Source organism: Dermacentor variabilis, chromosome 1, assembly GCF_050947875.1.
Source record: "Dermacentor variabilis isolate Ectoservices chromosome 1, ASM5094787v1, whole genome shotgun sequence".
Lineage (NCBI taxonomy): Eukaryota > Metazoa > Arthropoda > Arachnida > Ixodida > Ixodidae > Dermacentor > Dermacentor variabilis.
This window is the reverse complement of record NC_134568.1, coordinates 224599679-224617769: the sequence shown is the minus strand read 5'-3', so window position 1 is coordinate 224617769 and position 18091 is coordinate 224599679. Positions and strand designations below refer to the sequence as shown.

The 18091-nt window shown below is 49.7% G+C and overlaps 1 protein-coding gene and 1 non-coding gene across 3 annotated transcripts in view; both read right to left on the bottom strand.

Annotated features, from left to right (window-relative positions):
- The window catches only part of tna (Zinc finger MIZ domain-containing protein tonalli), a 312918-nt gene that overhangs the window by 215257 nt on the left and 79570 nt on the right, over window positions 1-18091 (bottom strand). The window contains exon 1 of one of the 2 annotated variants that reach the window (XM_075669841.1): window positions 4055-4139. The exons of the other annotated variant lie outside the window; for it this stretch is intronic. The gene's annotated coding sequence lies outside the window, so the exon portion shown is untranslated. Of the gene's footprint in view, window positions 1-4054; window positions 4140-18091 lie in introns of those variants that run through there. 2 annotated transcript variants of the gene reach the window in all.
- Window positions 2522-2594, bottom strand: TRNAT-CGU (transfer RNA threonine (anticodon CGU)). Its single transcript has one exon. It is a non-coding gene; the product is annotated as a tRNA-Thr (tRNA).

The window sequence follows — 18091 nt, the reverse complement described above, 5'->3', positions numbered from 1 at the left end:
TGACGGAGAATCTGAAAGACTTCAAGGAAACAAACGCACCAACACGTTGCAACCCACAGTCACCGCGATCGCAGGACGATGGGGGCTGACACAAGGCGGAATAGAAACCGTGGTGGTTTCCCGACCTGGAGATAGGAATTGCGTCTTGGAGTCGACGAAGCGCCTCATGCTTCGCTTTCAAGCGGAACCGCGCGCGCAAGGAGCGCGGACGCTCCGCGACCCGGCAGCGCGCGAGGAGCGGCCTCCACCCGCGGACGCGCGAATCAATATCGCGGCGGAATAACTCCGGTGGTGCGACCTGCCGGTGAGCGGGCGCGCGCATACGGCCGGGGCCGGTTTCTCGACCCATCAAGACCGCCGCGATCCGGACAGATCGCGCGGGATCAACGCCACGAGGCCGCGCAGAGGAGAGAGCCAAGCAGCTAGCCCACTAATCGATCACCCGCGGAGGTCACGCGGAGCAAGAGAAAAAGAAGCAACCCGCTCCGACGACGGCATCTAGCTTGGGATTACCACTTTTTAGGGGGCCACTCCTCTCCTGCCCCTCTCCCGGGCATCTTCGCGGGCGACACTTGATCTTCAAGTTTCGTGCTGGCTCCTTTTTCGACCCTCGCCCGCGTCTCTCATCCGCATCCCGCGCGCAGGGAACAAAGCGCAGCTGCTGGCCCCTCCGACCAGTTGCGCGGACAGGTAGTAGCGAGGGCGTTGTACGCTGCCTCCTTCGTCACGCCGAGCCAACTTAAGAGGCCAAGGTGCGCTGACAAATCGCCGAGGCGAACTTCCACGGAAAAAAGAAACACACGAGCCTCGTTGTTAGTCGCCTTGCTCCCGCTAACCCTCACCTGTCCCTCCGCATCTTAGACGAAGACGCTTTTCAACTAAGAGACAAACTACAGAGCTGAAACATTTTACAAAAAAAAAAAAAAAAGAAAAAACGCGTTGTCTCGAGCTGCTGGTTTCGATGAGGTCTTCCTCAGGGGCCCGGATACATTTTCTAACATCCAGGGACGAGTAAGGCCTCATATATTCTGCGTTGAGCTTTGATAAATTAGGGTAATTTCAGGGGGCTGATGGTGGGGAGATAAAGAGAAGCTTGCAAGTGCACTTGAGCATCTGAACATTTCGAGCCAATTAACGAGCCTACGCACCCTCTAAATGGTCTAGTATTCTTAGTATTCTTATTACTTACTATTCTTACTAATGTGGAAGATGTGGGAACAAACTATGGAATACGTGCCGCACTATGAGAGTACTTGCCGTAACCGCTTAAGAAACAAATCAGGCTGCATAAATTTGGAAACGTGATCAGGACGTCCCCTATGAATCGCACCTACGTAACTCAATTACACTACCACGGCCCCTTCTCATACATTGCCGTCGCCGCACCATACGCATCTCCACACTTTGAAGTTAATAGTGTTTTAGTTGGGCGTCTGCAACAGCTCTGCGCATGCAGGAAGCCCGCGAATGCGACAGTGCGCATGCGCAGTACGCAGGAACACGCACGGTCTCTTGCGTTCGCCCGCAGCTTTTCTAAAGCTGCGTAGCGTTCGCTGCGGGCTTTGCGTGACGTTCTCGCGCGTTCTCGCGTGTCCACGACAGCGCATTTTTCGAATTCCCTCTTGCCGAAGATACCACTCTGGGTTAAGGTTTGACTTCGTGGCGGCTGATATTGGCTGGACAGTTTCAGAAGCTGGCACATGGCGGCGCTGAGTAGCAGACTATACCGGCTCCTAGGCGTGCAAGTCAGCAATCCCCTTCTCAACTCGTGCGTCCGGCCAACTATAGCCACTTCATGTGCGCGTGCTTCGCTAAATAAGCACGACCTCGCGCTTTGCGTACGCGGGTGGTTGCGGACGCCCAACTAAAACTGTCTATTCTTTTCTTACACGCGCGTCTGTAAACAGTGGGAGCGATTCCGAGAGGATGTGCTTCATTCAGAATTACGTTGTAATTAATGTCCCAGAAGAGCTGCAGCGCGTGTACTATTTGGGAAGTGATAGTTCATAAATGATAACGCAGCAGTGCATAAAATAAAAACTAACTTCGCCCGTCAATTAGGCAGCGGCACACTTTATTGTTGCCCCTGTGTAACTTTTTTTCCCCTTTACTTTTGTTCGGCGAAATTTTGCACCGAAGAATGGGCACCGCTCAGTGGGACAGAAATCATGCTCACTGGGCTACGTTAGTTGCTAGTTTCTTCGTAGATTTAGTAGCGCAAAGAAATAAAGTGACACGCTGCTTCGGAATATATGACACTATGCAAGCATTACGAGGCCCCGTATGCTCAGGTCAGAAACAATAATATTTAAATAAAGCAAATTATAGCATCTTTCTACTGATATTACACGTGTATATATATATATATATATATATATATATATATATATATATATATATATATATATTGGGTTATCAAGCAGACGCACCAAGGACAGCATAGGAGCAGTTACTTGTGCTTATTAATTGAGTTAAAGAAATTACAAATGAATTGGAATGAAAGTGATTGAAAAGCACAACTGGCCGTAGGTGGGATACGAACCCACGTCCTCGCATTACGCATGCAATGCTCTTACCAACTGAGCTACCACGGCGCCATTTTGCCATCCACTTTTCTGGGGTATTTATGTTTATCTACTAGAGCTAACCCTGAAACTGCTAGAACTAAACAGTTGCCTTCACCCATAAAGTTCACGTACACGTGACGCAGCAGAAAGTATGGTCCACATCCGCCGCCAAGGCTTGTGAGTGGGCGCTGGCTAACACTCCCAGGGTTAATGACACATTTTAATTGAGTTCATTACAAAAAAAGAAAGCCAACGTATACCGAATCGCTCCCATTGTAATATTAAATACGGCTTACATAGCGTTTGCCCTCGTTGTCGCCTTAGCAGCATCAGGAACTGCATGTCGCGCAGCACCATGCCGACTTACGAATGCGCTTCCAACAGCAGCACCACCGTGAAGGAAACGAGTATGCGTTAATGACGTACGAACGTTCGCAATTTGGAATACAGATGAAATAGTTATGCTTCGAAAACAGGATATCCTATTTCTTCGAATAGCCGATTACGGACACTATATGGGGTTACTACAATTATTTAGCCACCCATGCAGTCATGGAAAAATGCCCCGGAATATGGTCCTACGACCGTGGAAGACCAACAAGAAAATGTGACAATTTTGTTTTTATGTTTATTCAACTAAGACGAAAACTAGCGAAAGAAACACATACACAAAATTGAAGGAGTACACGGAACGAATGCTGGACTAACAATTCCGGGACTAACAATTCTAGCGGTCGCGTACTCCCTGTTTCTTGTGCATGTGTTTCTATCAGTGCTTTTCGTCTTAGTCGATCATGTACAATCTCGGTCCAACACTTTGCCTTGTTGCATGCTCATACAATCTTCCCTGTTAAGCAAACTTTCTGATAGTATTTCATATATTGCATGAAGTGCAATATCTTAGCTTTATTAACTTCTTTTACCGACCTTCCTCTTCCTTTACTAATTTACTTCCTGTTTAGATTGTTGTGTTCTAGTTGTACAACCAGAATAATAGTCGATTCGAAATTTCCACTTATTGGAACCCACGTCAAGCTACGGCGCTTCCAGCGTATACATAAAACAGACCAGGCTGGCTAGAAGCACCATTCCAGTATATCGTTATATTGCCTCATGAAAATTCTGACTTCGTCCGATGTATACCGTGGTTGCCAGGGCGGACGTGAGAGCGTCAGGCCGCTCAGGGCGAATCGCGTTCTGGCGACGCTACACAGAGGCGCGACACCAGTGTTCGTCTGGCGGCGTCGTTCCCCAGGCGGCGCCACTTGACGCGGCTCCGGGCGCCGGTCTCCTGGCAGAGACGGACGAGCGCACCGAAATAGAAAGAGGATACGACAAATTGCGACATTCCGGGCAACGACGAGCAGCAAGCACGCAGCCGATTTAGAGCCGCGGAAGGCGGCCTGTTAAGCTGCCGAGAGCAAAACAACGCTCATCCGGCGGTCGAGGGCAAAGAGAGCGCGAGGCGGCGCGCTCGCGGCACTCACCGTTCCGACCGGTCGTTTAGGGACTGACGCGCCTCTGGAACCGAAAACGACGAGCTGAACGCATTAACTATATACTCGCGCGCACATGCGGGGCCATCGAAGGGCCGCGGCGCCAGTGATGGCATTGTTGGAGCGAGACAGATGGCGTGGCCTCGACGCGACAGCAAACCATTGTTCTTTCGAGCTACGGCGCAGACTCGCTCTTTTACACCGATGACCTATCGGAGGGTCTTCAAAAAGTGTCTGGTACGCAAAAAGGGACCGATCGCGCGCTCCGCGTAAACGTAGACCGCATTCGCCGAACGTGCCGCCCGCTCGTCGCGTTAGCATTCTGACGTCCTCGAGACTGACGTGACATTTAAATGGCAGCGCGGGGTCAGATCTGTTAGTAAGTAATGACAACTATACCGAGCTAGCAGTTGATCTCTCCCTGCCTCCTTCATAAGTACGCAAAAAAAAAAGGGAAGAAAAAACCCTGCTCTGCAAATGTTTACCGCAGCAGTCACCAAAGCTTTCTTGCTTCAATTCCCTGGGACTTCCGCTGTATGCATTACCAAAGGTGTTGTGTCGTAGGAATCCGGAGACGAACGTAGAACTGTAGCAGAACAGTTGATTGCTACATCGCGCAGCAAGAAAGGAAGTACAAATGAAAGCGGCCAGACAGAAACAAGCCTTATAAGCAATCGTGATCGGGTCATGTGCCTACATGGAAGCTTGACTTGCTGACGTTATAGACAGCTATCGGCCCTATCACATACATGACAAATGTCACGGATAAAAAGCTCAGATCTACGCACCGTCTTAAATTGCCGATCTGAACGCCTTTTCCTGACATCTGTTGAAACTAAGACGTCTTTATACGTGGACGTAGCGTATATATATTCTAGCAGGGTCGTTTCAATAACTTAGCTTCCTGGCGGCATGCACTTACACTTAGACTGCGCACAAATAACGCAGCGCAAGGATGTAAGAACAAGCGGGCAATGTTTTATATGACACACTCATTACAATGCGCAATACAGCGAGCACTTCGCGCAGCGTATACGTGTACTCCCTCAAGCTGCACATCGTTTGCAGCAGACTTATACGTGTTATTGCAAAACACTAACCGAGTACACTACAGATACTTCGTCCACAAATGTAATTGATTACAGTAACCAATAACTGCCCCACAAAAGTAATTGAGCAGTTACTAAAGAGTAAACGATTAGGTTTACCCTACTTTGCTCCTAAATTTTATGAACATTTCACAAATACATATACAGGGTGTTTCACGTAACTTGAACTAAGGGTTAAAAAAAAAAAGTGGCTAACCGCAACTGAATGACACCAACGACATATGGTTTGCAGTCATGTGGCACTCTTTAAGATATTTTTTATATTGCGCTTAATCAATTATGCAAATTTGTTAATATTCCCTTTAGGGTCAAGTGCGTTTCGTTAGGTTGTAGAGGGCATTTCAAAACGACCGGTCCAATTTTTTTGTGGCAACGTACATGCTGCGTGGCGATTTTTCCCGTCGTTTAGAGAAAACCGCGAAATATGAAATAAAAGTTGGAGGACTCCAGAGCTTCGCCTTCAAGAGTGGAACGCGATAGCGTTATCGCACCCCGTTCCCACCACCCACTCATTCGCTCGGCAGGCTCTTGACGAGACAAAGGGGAGAAGCGGGCGAGTGGCACGCCACTTGTCGGGACAGCGCCGTACTTAGCGAGGAGGGGGTCTTCTGTGTTTACCACAAGATGGCTCTGCGTGTGCGCCAAGCGCAGAAGAATTGTAGCGAAAACGTACTTCGCTACTCGTTTAACTGCGACTTCTGTAATTTACATGCCCATAATTACCGATATACACCGCAGTATAACTTTCTACGGCACGTTTCTAAGGCAAGATCGCATTCACTAGAGGTGCTTTTGTCGCGCTTGAACCATCGAACTCATGGCTGAGTGTTAGCGCATTCGTCTCACACTCCAGAGGCCCTGGTTCGATTCCCACCCAGCCCATTTTGCAAGTTTTTATTTATGAATTGCCTTCCGAGATTTTTCGCTCACAGCCAACTCCGCGGACGCCGACGACACCGGCTTTTCTGCGACACGAGCTCCTTAACGCGGTCGCGTTAAAACCACGTGACTGCGCTCATGCGCTCCCCTATTGCAGCGCTCTCAACCGCGTTTCCTACGAAAGAACTGTGCGCGCAGACCGTTGTGAAGTGAGAGCGGCCGCGGCTCTAGGCATCGGCTTCACAGTGCGTCATCATCTTTGGCGGTGGAACACGGAAAGGAAGCACCGACGTCCCTGATAAGCGATAGGCTGGACACACGGTTGAGAGCGCTCCAATGCGATAGCGCACGATTGCAGCCACGTGGTTTTATTTCAGATTTCGCGGGCTTTCTTTAAACACCGAAAAAAAAAGCACGCAGCATGTACGTTGCCACGAAAAATTGGATCGGTCGTTTTGGAATGCCCTCTACAACATAAAACAACGCATTTGGCCCTAAAAAATTAAATTATGGGGTTTTGCGTGCCAAAACTACGATCTCATTATGAGGCACGCCGTAGTGGGGGGCTTCGGAAATTTTGACCATCTGGGGGTTCTTTAACGTGCAGCCAAATCTAAGTACGTGGGTTTTTTCGCAGTTCGCCCCCATCGAAATGCGGCCGCCGTGGCCGGGACTCGATCCCGCGACCTCGTGACCCCAACACCATAGCCACTGAATAACCACGGCGAGTACACTTGGCCCTAATGTGAAATTAAAATTTTGCATGATTGATCTTAGTTGATTAACTCATTAAGCGCAATATTAAAAAAATATCCTAAGGAGCGCCACATGACGGCAAACTATATGTCTTTGGTTTCATTCAGTTGCGGCTAACCGCTTTTTTTTAAATCCTTTGTTCAAGTTACGTGAAACACCCAGTAGAATGATGACCTGCCTGGCTCTTTCAGCACGCGCTCTGCAGCCCCCTCGTATGTTTATCTTCACTAACGATCGTCTTCTTAAAATTGTCATTGTTGTTCTACGCTCGTTTTCTCGTGAAGATATCAGTAGCGACCATAAAAACTCGCTCGAAGTGCGCGCTATATAGGAAAGGGCAGTGTTGCAATGTGCGAACACCTTGCGCACAAGATTGTGGTTACTCAATGTCCCGATATGCGTGTGTGCATGCTCTACGAAGCGCCACACTTAATTATGGATGAGCCTCAGAGAAAGCACTCCCACTAAAGCAAATGAAAAGCTGAAAGAAGTCGTGCGTAGGTGATTTCCTATAGCATCAACGTCCGAAATGGCCATCGCTATATCGAGCCATAGCAGCTCCGGTTTAATTCATTGACCAAAATATGCTTGAGCGTTAAGATGTGGACACAGTTACTGGTGTTAAGAACGGCCAGCTGCAGTGCAAGTTTGCCACCCAGTTGCGACTGGGGAAGCAACATCTCGGGAGCCTCGCCGCCAACCTCTAGCCACAGCGTGACTAAATCGACTTTGTGTCGGGGAACAAGACGCGCATCCCCCATCCTCCGTCGCTTCAGCTAGGATGCGTTCGGTGAAGCAGGCTTTGTGCTGAAACCACCGCCAAACCTCTCGCCTCTTCGCCGTTGTGACGGAATGAGTTCGGCGGGCCAACTATTGTTCCCAAACTCCCTAACGCGGACCTGATCTGCTACGGGTGCGCGAGTTGCCGCGGGAACGCCGTTTTGCGCTGCTTCCCCCGCACCGGTCAAGACGCAAGACAACGCGCTACCCGGAACGGCTTCGAGGTCTACGGGGCCCCTCTGACGTCGGCTCCGGACCTTCGCACCTGTGTGTATGCGTGTGTGTGCGTAAACCGTGCCGCAGAGAGGCGGCTAGTTTGCGATGACTAAACGAACGTTCGCATCACCTTGTATCGGGAGAGGGCCGAGTGTTTAAAAACCGCTGTTGTGCGGCTGCTCAGGGCACTCTCTCTCAAGCAGTCATGTTAGACTGATGTACTTTCTCAAACAGTCATGTTAGACTGATATAAATACTGTAAATAAACCCATATTCCTCGTTCTCGATGAGAAGCAGTCCTTCCCTTCATCAACGTCCTCAGCGTGGATAAGTTGGACGACGGCATGGGCCAGCTACCTTCTAATTCATGCCCGACTCCAGCCTTGACAACGGATCACGAGCGATCGGATTGAACCCCCAATCATAACACTGGGCGCCCAGGTTCGTCTGCCTGAATATGCGCATCCACGAGGTTGCTACGTGGCACCAGCTTGGCCATTCTAGTGTAGTTCCCGCCAAAATTGAAGTGCCCAGAGTTGTATCATCGCTTACAGCTTGTCTCATCAGTAACTTAACAAGTTACGTGTAATTGGTTACTGAATAATGTAACTGGATTGCAGTGAACGTTACTTAGTAAAAAAGCAATCGATGAATTAAAAAGACCATCAAAATATGTAATTAATTACAAGCAATTAATTGCGTGTAATTCGTTGCGTACAAGTCTGGTATACAGCCAGCCGGTTGATGTCAAGCGCATACCGGAACCTGCACCGTTAACAAAGGTTAAACCTTTGTTATCAATAACAAGTGGCACTCTAAACGTAAGAGCAGTGCGATACTTTCTAAGTGGAAACGAAGTCTTAGTACTACCCAAGGCCAAGCGTTTCCAATTCCCCGATGCCGACCGCCGCGACGAGAAATCGTTTGTGTTTGGCGCGCACACGCATCAAGTTAACAAAAACGAAACCGAAGACTGAATTGTAGGGTTTTACGCGGCAAAACCACGATTTGATTATGAGACACGCCGTAGTGGGGGACTCCGGATTACTTTTGACCACCGGGAAGGGGGGGGGGGGCTTTAACGTGCCCCCAGTGCACGGGAACACGGACGTTATTGCATTTCGCCCCTATCGAAATGCTGCAGCCGCGGCCGGGATTTGATTCCGCGACCTCCTGCTTAGCGGCGCAACACCATAGCCGCTAAGCCACTGCGGCGGGTGAAACGCAATATTAACTGCCAGGTGACTATACAGAGAGCTCAAAGAGAGAAGAAAAAGAAATGCACGTTTTGAAGGCTCCCTTCCAAAACGCCTTTATAAGTAATCATGTGGCTCTCGAGAACAGGCTTTCTTTCTTTCTTTCTTTCTTTCTTTCTTTCTTTCTTTCTTTCTTTCTTTCTTTCTTTCTTTCTTGCTTGCTTTCTTTCCTTCCTTCTTTCTTTCTTTCTTTCGTTCGGTCTTTCTTATCCGAACTCTAGTAAGTAGCACAGGCTGACTTAGTAAAATAAGTGACAGTAAGTTACTAACCTTTAGTAACTGCTTTGGAGTTATTTCTAATAGTGTTCGTTCAGGGACAGATTTATGGCCCACTGTATAAAGGTGGAGGGGGACAGGAACATTTTTGTTTGCTGTTGTTTACCGTAGCACCACTATTCACGTATATATTCTTTTTTTGCTCTCACGTAGAGCGAATAACTTTTAATGCGAATGACATTCTTGGCATACTCAGTTTTCTTTCCAACTATCTATAGCTATCCACCTATCCTACTAAATATACGGGCCGATCCCGGAGATATGTCAGTCTAAAGAATGTGGGCCGTTCGTGTGGGTACGTGTCACTGGGGATGCGGCACTGATCTTCAATGAACCTCTTTGACGCTAAGTTGGCGCACTGAATATGCGCCACTCGCTCTTGAATGAATCTCCTTGATACCGACTTGGGTCACTGGTTATGTGCGAATAGGTGCGTGCCACTTTTCAATGAACCTCGTAGACGTTAACTTGGGTAACTAGGTGTGTGCCTCTGCGTATGTGCCATTCTACAATGTCAAAAATCTTCCTTTCAATTCCTCCGATGCTCGGCGTAATCGAACCCGCGCCACGCGCGGACTGTATGGCGGGCCCACTGGATGGCGCAGCGTGTGCAGTAAGACGCACGAAAGATGTGCCCGGCTGCGTACACGTTTCGGCATTGGCAATACGCTGTGTCACTACGTTGCTTCAATGCTAATCGCATTAACGCCGACATTCATCGTGATATGGATTCTGCCGGATCTCTTTCTGTAATATATATTAAAATATACAAAGTACATAAATCGAATCAAGCCTTGCATACGTTCTCACTGTATTTCTGGAACCTGTTTTTGAAGCGATATAGCTAGAAACCATATGAAAAGCGTTTTCTTCTTTTGTTCAGCCATCATAAAAAAAAAAAAGCTTCGCAGCAAAAGCAAAGAGCGTTCACAAACACACAGCAACTTTAAAATATATATATTATATTCGCATCGCGCGTTGCTTGCAATGATTTTGCACGGAGCGGAACATGCAACTACAATATATTTCGTGTCAATTGTTAATACAAGAAAGAAAGATTCTGAAGAAGAACGGCGAATGATCCTCAAGGTTCGAGAAAGTCCAAACATATACAGGTGCTTGAAGAGAACGTAGCACGATTAAAAAAGGCGTATATTAAATAGCTAAGAGAAAAATGAGCTTTCTCGTTGAACAGTACAAAGTATGATTCTTTTTTTTATTGCGAAAGCAATACTGCTCGCACTTTCGGCCCATCGGTCGTCATGGCGCCTCCTTACACAGCTGCGCGTCACGTGACCGTGTGACGTCACGCCAGACCGAGAAACGGGGCCCCAGCTCGCGGCATCGATGGTGGAGGCGAAGCCTTGCACGCCGCCGCTGCGGCGCTACCGAGAGAGGGTGCTCGCTGGTGTGACGTCACGCTAGGAGGATAAATGGGGCTACAGCTCGGCTCCTCGCAGTGGTCGGCGCGCTGCCCTGCGCTATGTCGGATGATGTATAGCCATAAGTTTAACAAAGGGCAACCATGTCCACACCATCAGCCGAACCAAGGCGCAGCCAAGGGTATTGCTTTCGCAATCTTCCAGGCTTAACCAAGCTAAGCCTTCAGCCAATTTTTTTCTCCCAGAGAAAGCGTTTGGTAGGTGAGGAAAAGGAGGAGGAGGCGACCATAACCCCCTCCCCACATTTATGTCCGCCTGTGTGTACGGTAAGCTATCCCGCTTATGCCATTGGGATGCAGTGGCGATGTAGAGACCAGTTCTCAGTCATGATTCCAAGAGATAGATAGATAGATAGATAGATAGATAGATAGATCAACAAGTGGTTTTGCAGAGAGACATCTTCAGGCATTCTGCGGCAGTCTTATCCTTTAATCAATGGAGGATACGCAGTATACACACCGCAACGGTGGCTACAATTACCATCCAGTCAGTGCGTGATTCACAAGAACAAGCGCGCCGAACAAACGCCACTGGACCACAGGTTCAAGAGACCACTTCTACGAAACGGTATACCACGATGGCGGAAATGCAGAAAACTGACGCAACTTTCGGGACTCATCGTCAGAGAAAGCCGCGGCCGTCATATGTTCCATGTGCTGGGGAGCCAAACAAAGCGGTTCTCGCTTAACGCACGACTCATGAGCGTGGGAAGTCGTATGCTACCTGACATGCAAAAAAACGAGCGCATAACCACCCTCACCCAATCCCCCTCCCCCGCCGAAAGTATTTCTTTCGCCTTCTTTTCTCTCTTTACGTACACGCATTAGCAGCAGCTTCATGGGAGCAAAAACAAGCCCTTCAGCAACTAAACCTCTCCCTTCCCCAAATGCAAGTTGCCCGTCCATGCAGGGTACTCGGGCCAATGTTGAAAACCACGAGCCTCAGCCAACCACGCAGGAGCCTATACGGCTACGTCATCGGTGCGCTTGCAGCGTGCCATTGTGCGAACAGGCTAAGAGCAGGGAGCACGCGATCGTCACACGGGAAAGACGGGGAGGCCGCTCCCGCACCGCCGGGGCCTCCGGCTCCCGCTTCGGTGTGCGCAGCGAGCGCGCGTTCTCCTCTCGCCGGCGCGCAACAGCGCCACCGGGCTTGAGCTGTGTTTCGCGCAGTTGGACGCTAAAGAAAAAAAAAAAAAATATCGGGCGGGATTGCCGACAAAGGGCGACGGATCGAGGGCTCGCTCGCACGTAACGCCACAAATCACACATCACTAGGCGCTGCGCCACATAATGATTAGAGAATTGGCGGAAACAGGTGGCGGGATTCAGACTGACACGCTTGTTTGCACTGCGGTGCAATAAAAGAAATGCAAAAGCAAAAATAATCGCATTATTACCATTAATATTTGCGCCATTCAATATATAGGGGCGGGGGGAGGTGTGCTGCCGGAAATACTACAGATATCGACCCTGTGCACACTGCGCCATTTGCCAAATGCAGGGTAACTATGCTCGAATCAACAATCAGTTCCGTTCGCCATCGTGGCTGTGACGATCTGATTCCAAGTACGTGGTTGCTGCTTTGAGATTCCAACCCAAGGGGACGCATTCCGGCCGGGCCGGAATGTAAAAAGGATTCCTTACGTGCACCCAATGCACGGTAAGGAATCCCGAGTAGTCGCAATTAATCCGGAGCTGACATTACGGCGCCTATGATATCCCATTTCTTATTTTGGCACGTTACACCCAATATATTTGTATTGAGAATTAGTTCAAGAATATCTTATTGAAGTAATTGTTTTTTTATTAATGTTATTTATTTATTTTGTTCACTGCCAAACTAGAAAATGGTTAGATAGCGTTCATTCGTTCGTCGCGTCACGACGTAATGGGAAAAATATGTCCGAGCAAATATATATGAAGCAGACCAATCGATCGCGCGTTTGACGCCGAGCGTTCTGACCACTAAGCCACGGCCAAGCCATAAGCCGCGAGCAAACAGACTGGCTATTTACAAACGCCGACTGTCTTCAGCTGGGCTCCACCTCGCACAGCATACCACAACGTTGATCGAGACGCGGTGCCTGCAACGTTGGTACATGTAAGTCAAGGCGCTTTAGAAAATCGTGGCAGGGGCACTGCCACGATTTTTCTTCGCTCCACCGGCGTTTGTGGGCTCGCGAAGCAAATGCTTAAAGAGTAAAGACGAACTCAACAAAGGGCATTTCGCGAAGGGCTGGCTCACTCGGCGGACGTGTTTGCATGCCCTGCTTGCAAACGAATGGCGATGCGGACAGCGTGCGTCTGCTGAGGCTAGGGGCGTCATGGCGTTGCATAAGTGTTCTTCAGCTGGCACTGACGTCCTCTCAAAGTCTTGCGGTAGCATCATCGTGTTTCCTCAACATCACGCGAGGTCCTATAAACGTATCGAGGATTCGCAGGCTCATAACTTCCGTTCGTAGTAATGCAATTAAAAGGATGGAAAGGTCACTGCAGTCAGCAGCTCTATTTTTTTTTTTCTCCTTCGCGACTGTCATTGTTAGCAGATGGCGCTGATTTGACTCGCAGTAACATCACACACGCAACGCTCATTACGCAGATTCTTGCATTTTTCTTCGTCGCTCGCGAAAAAGGAGCTGGTGGTCAGAAGAGAAGCGAGCCCGAAGCCGAGAAGTGTGTTCCCCTTCGGGGAGGGGGGAGGAGGGGGGCACCCCCCCCCCCCTTCGTATTCCTTGGGTCGAGGCGCCGTGACCCGGGCGAACAACGACCTCGCGACGGCGCCGCGTGCGCGCGAGGCGTGCCCACAAAGGGCCCCGCGACCAGCTTCTATGTTAAATCACTGTCCCATAGCAGGCACCCAAACGGCGCGCAGTTGTTTATGGTCGTTGCGGGGCCGCCTGTCAAGCCAGCCAGGTTGCGCTAATTCTCGCCGCGCCCTCCTCCTGTGTCGATGGCCTGGCGGGCCCATTGTCTCAACACCATCGCGCGTGAGACGGGCACATGCCGGAAGACCCCAGACGCCCGTCAAGAAAGCGACGCCCGTGTGGCTACTCGGAACCTGTTCGCCGGGGAAGACCGACGCGTTTCCCCCTCGCGCCGCTGCTCGCTGGCGCGGCGGCGCGTGTTTATATAGTGGTAGCACCGTAAGCGAGACCATCGCCGCATCCCCTCACCTCCTTGCAGGGAGGCGCTCCGGGGGTTCCGCTCCGTTGCGCCGTCCGCCAGCAGAGCAATAACACTGGGTCACGGCAAGCCGCGGCGCTAGCTCCAGCAGTCCGCCGGCTCTTGCGGGCCGCCAGGGTTCTTTTCCGAACACGGGGCGCATAACTGACACACACTCACACATACATAAAAAAAGAGCGAAGCGAGAGCCATACGTTTTTGCTGTCACGCCACAACAATTGCGGCACAATAGAAAAATGAATATGCGAGCAGTGCTTCGCTTCGGTGCAAAGTGAGGTTGAGCGAGTTTAAGAGCAATTAATGTGCAATACAGCACAATGCCTACAATAAAGGAACAAGGGCAAGGTGGCGTTTTATCAGCAGCACCGAGATGCTCGCGAAACAACCTTACGTCTAGAGACAGTCCACGGCATTTTGATTCATGCTATAATATAGAGATTATTGCTTCGGACCTAGTGCGTGCGGGATTGGAGCGATGTTATTTCTGCACAATAATATAGCAGGCTGACAAAGCCAGATTAAATTATAACTAACAAAGGGATCACATTGAAATGAAAGATTACCCTAGTGATTGTTGCTTTATCGTAACTATCCCGCATTTACGTGTGAAGTTTTCATATACGACAGACACAAATTAATTTATTAAAGGAAGGCGGCAAATGCATGCTGACCTGATCTCGAAGCACGAGAAATTGTCCAAACTTGCCAATATCTTTTGCTGTTATTTACTAGTGATTTTCTTTTTTCTTTAAAGCACACACGCACATAAAGCACCTCCACGATGGTTTCCGCACATTATTATGCGTACACCTGTTGAATAGGGATTTTAAGGATGATGATACACAGAGTACGCAATAGTAGGCAGGCTTTAAGTGATGGTTTGTGAAGAATCTGGTTCCTTTCACAGCGCTGAAGCCCACGGGTGCCAAACAAGCAACAAACGATCACATCTGAAAGAAACCCGAACCGCGCAGGTCGCCGAGGCGGTAAGAGTAACAAATATACAAAGAGAGGTTACCGCTTATAAAGAGAAGCTACTAAGGGAGCGACTTCACGTGAGAAAGAAACACGAGCATGAAATACGCGCTTTTGGAAGAGGGAGAGGCCGCGGCGAAGGGAGATCATAAAAGAGCCCCGCGGGCAAGCCAGCCGAAAAGATGACAACAACGACGAAAAAGGGGGGCTGCCGGGAAAGAAGGATGAGAGAAACACACCCCGCGCAAAGAAGAGGGAGGGAGCCGAAATGTGGTCAGTTTCGCAGCCCGCCCCGCGAGTCCGCCTGCTCCCGCCCGTGATTTACGTTCAACGACCGGCATGCGACACCCGAAGCGAACGGAGGTACACGCCACGTATACGAGAGGAGGAGGGGGGTCCAGTGCGCATCGCGCGCACGCAGAAAAGGAAGCTGAGGGAGGAGGACTTCGCGAGAGTGTGACGGACGGAGTCAAAAAAAGAGAGCGCTGGAGAGGGCCGTCAGAGCGGGTCTGCCACCCCCCTCTCACGCTGATATAAACACACATAGCCACGAACAAAGACGCGTCGAGGGGAGCAGGGCCGTCCGCCTCCCCTCGTCGTCCCGACGAAGGAGCCGCCGCTACTTCGTCAGAGTGGCGTACAAACTGTGAGGAATGCGCGTCGGTCCGTGTGCGTGCGTGCGTGAGCTGCGGCGGCGGCGGCAAGTCCGCGAAAAGTCGCCGCCGTACCTCGCTCTCCCTCTCCGCGCCGTTCACGCCGGTCCGGCCTCCTCGCGCGCGTGTCGATTCACTCTCCTTTCGCTCTCGCTCACCTTCACGGCGCGGGGAGACGAGGAGGCGGGCGTTGCCTGCCGCCGGGTCGGCAACTGCTACCTACAATTCGGCAGCTCCTCCTCGCGCGCGCGCGCGCTCGCTTTACAAATAGTCAAGTGTCCCTTCTTTGCGCACCCCTCTCGCTCTCTGTCGGCGCTGCGCACTGGCAACAGTGAGCGTCGACTCGTTACTTGATTGGGAGCGATAATTTAATCGTGTTTTGCGACGGCGCGTCTGTTTGCGCCCTCACGGGCGCGTCTGCAGGTCCCCCCATTGGGACCGCGTTTTCGTGGCGCTTTACGTCACCGCTCACTTCTTCCCCCGCGCACCGCACCCCGGGGAACGAACTGGCGCCCGAGCTATGCTAATTAGCCGGCTTTCCGCACTTGTCGCAGCTCGTCTGGCGCTCGCCTTTCGTCGCGAATCCATGGCGCGCAGCCCCGGACGCTGCCCTTTTCCCCCTTTCGCTTTCTTTTTTATTTGATGGCTCATTGGCCATTCTCCGTGCGAATGACACGCTTTCGACGCAACCCCTCAGCGCAATCACTGTAGTCTTTCCAGAAAAAAGAAAGGCAAAAGGAAACTGAGTCCGGGGCTCTAAATTTCACCAGACACGAATTTTCCGCTTAGTTTGCATTAACTCCCAACCGTCGAATCGCACTACGTGCACAAGGCAACGCGCACTGAGCGGACGTGGTGGCTTAGCGGTGAAACCAACTTAGGAAACGGCACAACAAAATGTGCATGCAGACAAGTAGACAGGTCGAAGGCTAATTATTTTACGTCGTTTTCTGCTCTGGTTTATACTTTACAGTAGTTGACGTAAACGCTCAGAAAACAGCAACATTAGTGGTACGCATATCTACATAAACCAATTCTCATCATCTGCTCTCGAAAATTCAAATAGCGTTCCCCGAGGCAGTATTTTGGGGGTGCGCTTCTTTTCAATATAGTATAGTATACATTAACGATATTCCCAATAAATACTGGTGAGATGTATTATTTACGCTGACGATACGACCATTTTACCTTCCTGTTCCGATACGTCTACGCTGACAAACAAAGCGATGTATGAGGCTATAGCCACCAGGCGAACAAGTTTCCCTGAATGCCTTAACGAAACCCAATAGTAAAACCAAAGACGTGATTTTCGTTCCTATCGAAGAACGCGTGCAATCGTCCGCATCCTTGAATTCCGCTATTCGTCAACTACGTTGGCAAGTATAAATCGCCCGCAGCGTAATTTTCTTGTCCGCACTCTACTGGGATGCAAAAATCCCACATGTTTGTCATACTCCCCTTCCTTGGGCACGTTGTCACTATACCGAATATTGAACATACCTTTGGAGGGTATTCTCTCTTTAAAAATTGACTGAATTTGTAGCATGGTTTCAATCTTCACCCCTCTGCTACTGCTAGCTTGCATGGCACTACATCATTGCATCAAGCTAAAAAAAAAAAAAAAAAAAGACGGGAAAAAAACATGCAAAAGGAAGTGCTGCGTGCAATAACAACGCATACTGCGACGTTTACATGACGGGCATTTGTTTAACGCGATTAACATGTTTCCATAGAAGGGCTATCGCCAAAAAATATAATTGTGGGATTTAACGTCCCAATACTGCACAGTGCGTTATGATGATGGACGCCGTATAGTGGAGGGCTCCCGGTTAAATTCGACGACGTGGGGATTCTTCGAAATAGCCGCACGCGAGCCCTCTTCGAAACGTGACCGCCGCTGCCGAGCATGGGAAGCGTTACCTCATGCTAAGCAGCAGAATGCCACAGACACTGAGCCACCGCGACGGTTGATCGCCAAAAAATAAATCGGTAACCTGCTTGCGCTGCTCAGGTGGAGGATTACTTATGGCACCGCAATGATAACGTACCATATTGCCCAAATCCTTGAACGCATCTGTCTGCTGTGAAAGCGTTACGCACCGTCCGTGTAATACCTTGATGCAAATGTCGCTTAAATATTGTTTTATATGCTGCTACGAAACGTGTGCTCCAGTATAAATCCGTGGATACATAGTCTATATGATGAAAATATACACCTTTTATTTTTTGTGCAACGTTCTGTGGAGCTTGAACAACAATATCATTGATTGATCGATTCATTCGTGCATGGGGTTTCATGTCTCAAAGCAACATTGGAGTTATGAGAGACGCCGTATAGTGAAAGGCTCTGCGATAATTTTCACCACTTGGGGGTTCTTTAACGTGCACACATATAAATGTAAGTACATGAGCATTATCCCATTTCTTTCCCATCGATATGCGGACGCCGTGGCCGGGAATCGAACCCACGACCTCAGTCGTGCTGTGTAAAAGAATGTGAG